This window comes from Cervus elaphus, chromosome 21 (assembly GCF_910594005.1).
Source record: "Cervus elaphus chromosome 21, mCerEla1.1, whole genome shotgun sequence".
NCBI classification, from domain to species: domain Eukaryota; kingdom Metazoa; phylum Chordata; class Mammalia; order Artiodactyla; family Cervidae; genus Cervus; species Cervus elaphus.
This window is the reverse complement of record NC_057835.1, coordinates 76,970,977-76,973,492: the sequence shown is the minus strand read 5'-3', so window position 1 is coordinate 76,973,492 and position 2,516 is coordinate 76,970,977.

Sequence of the window (2,516 nt, the reverse complement as noted above, 5' to 3'; positions counted from 1 at the left end):
AAGGTGAAAAGACAGCTCTCAGATTGGGAGAAAATAATAGCAAATGAAGCAACAGACAAAGGATTAATCTCAAAAATATACAAGCAACTCCTGAAGCTCAATTCCAGAAAAATAAATGACCCAATCAAAAAATGGGCCAGAGAACTAAACAGACATTTCTCCAAAGAAGACATACAGATGGCTAACAAACACATGAAAAGATGCTCAACATCACTCATTATCAGAGAAATGCAAATCAAAACCACAATGAGGTACCATTACACGCCAGTCAGGATGGCTGCTATCCAAAAGTCTACAAGCAATAAATGCTGGAGAGGGTGTGGAAAAAAGAGAACCCTCTTACACTGTTGGTGGGAATGCAAACTAGTACAGCCACTATGGAAAACAGTGTGGAGATTTCTTAAAAAACTGGAAATAGAACTGCCATATGACCCAGCAATCCCACTTCTGGGCATACACACCGAGGAAACCAGATCTGAAAGAGACACGTGTACCCCAATGTTCATCACAGCACTGTTTATAATAGCCAGGACATGGAAGCAACCTAGATGTCCATCAGCAGACGAATGGATAAGGAAGCTGTGGTACATATACACCATGGAATATTACTCAGCCGTTAAAAAGAATTCATTTGAATCAGTTCTAATGAGATGGATGAAACTGGAGCCCATTATACAGAGTGAAGTAAGCCAGAAAGATAAAGAACATTACAGCATACTAACACATATATATGGAATTTAGAAAGATGGTAATGATAACCCTATATGCAAAACAGAAAAAGAGACAGAGATGTACAGAAGAGACTTTTGGACTCTGTGGGAGAAGGCGAGGGTGGGATGTTTCGAGAGAACAGCATGAATATTCTCTATAGTGAAACAGATCACCAGCCCAGGTGGGATGCCTGAGACAAGTGCTCGGGCCTGGTGCACTGGGAAGACCCAGAAGGATCGGGTGGAGAGGGAGGTGGGAGGGGGGATCGGGATGGGGAATACATGTAACTCCATGGCTGATTCATGTCAATGTATGACAAAACCCACTGCAATATTGTGAAGTAATTAGCCTCCAACTAATAAAAATAAATGAAAAAAAAAAAGATACATACAATATGTATGTTTAAAAATTAAGAAAATAAAGAAATGGAAAAAAGTGAAAAAAAAAGACTGATAATAACATACTTTGAAATGAACAGAAAAATTGAAAATTAAAAAAAAAATTCAAGAAGAAAACATAAAAAACTGTTTTCTCTGTTGCAGTAGGTAAACTTTATTTTCTCTATAGGAATAGGTAAACTTTCTTAAACATGTCATTCAAAAAGCATGAGTCACAAAACAAAGAGTTAATAAACTGAGCTTTAGCAAAATAAAAACTCTGTTCATCAAAAGACATTGTTAAGAAAATGAGGAGCAAGTTTCACTGCTTCTATGTAAAAAATTTCTCCAAAGCTTAGTGACTGAAAACAACAATAAACAATTATCATCAAAAACAAAAACAAAAACAATTATCATCTCTTACAGTTTTTGTGGACTAGGAACACGTGAATTTCCTGGCTGTCCAGTTGTGGCTTCGAGTGTTACATGCAGTCATCTGAAGGCTGGACAGAGGCTGGAGGATTTGTTTCTAAGGTACCACATCTGACTGGCAAGTTGCTGCTGGCTGTTTATCAACAGGTCACAGTTCTCTGCACAGATCTTCCCAAAGACATTCTTTAGAGCAAGCTACCCAAGAGGAAAGGATAAAAGCCGCAAATGATTTTCATGACCTGGTACCAGGAGTCACGTACCATTGCTTTCACAATTCCTCTTGGAAAACCTGACATGGGTCTGCTCGAAAGATGAGAAGACTGTCCAAGAGCGTAGGCACCAAGAGGCCAAGATCACTTGGGTCCATCTTGGAGGCCTGCCTACCACAGCAAGCCATAGTCTGAGAGAAACAATTCACAACACATGGATCTGACAAAGGATTGGTGTATGGAACACACAGAGAACGGACAAAAACAATTTGAAAAGGACAAAAGATTGGAACATCCACTTAACAAAAGGAAATAAATAAATGGGCCATAATCACATGAGAAGATACTCAACATCATTGGTTATCAGGAAAACCAAAATTCAAACACAGTGGCTTACTCTTACACATTGTTAGGACGGCTAAAATCAGAAAGGACTGACATTACCAAGTGTTGGAAAGGAAATGGAACAGCTGGAACTCTCATACATTGCTGGTGGGAATGAAAAATGGTACAACCACTTTGGAGAAGAGTTTGGCAGTTTCTTATAATTAAATATATACTTACAATGTGACCTAGCAATTCCACTCCTAGGTATGATTTAGCTAAGAAAAATAAAAACATATGTCATGACAAAGACTTTTAACCCAATGTTCATAGAATCTTTAGTCATTATAGCCAAAAAAAAAAAAAAAAAAGTCGAGAAGCAACAGTTAGAACTGGACATGAAACAAAGGATGGGTTCAAAATTGGGAAAGGAGTGCAACAAGGCTGTATATTGTCACCCCGC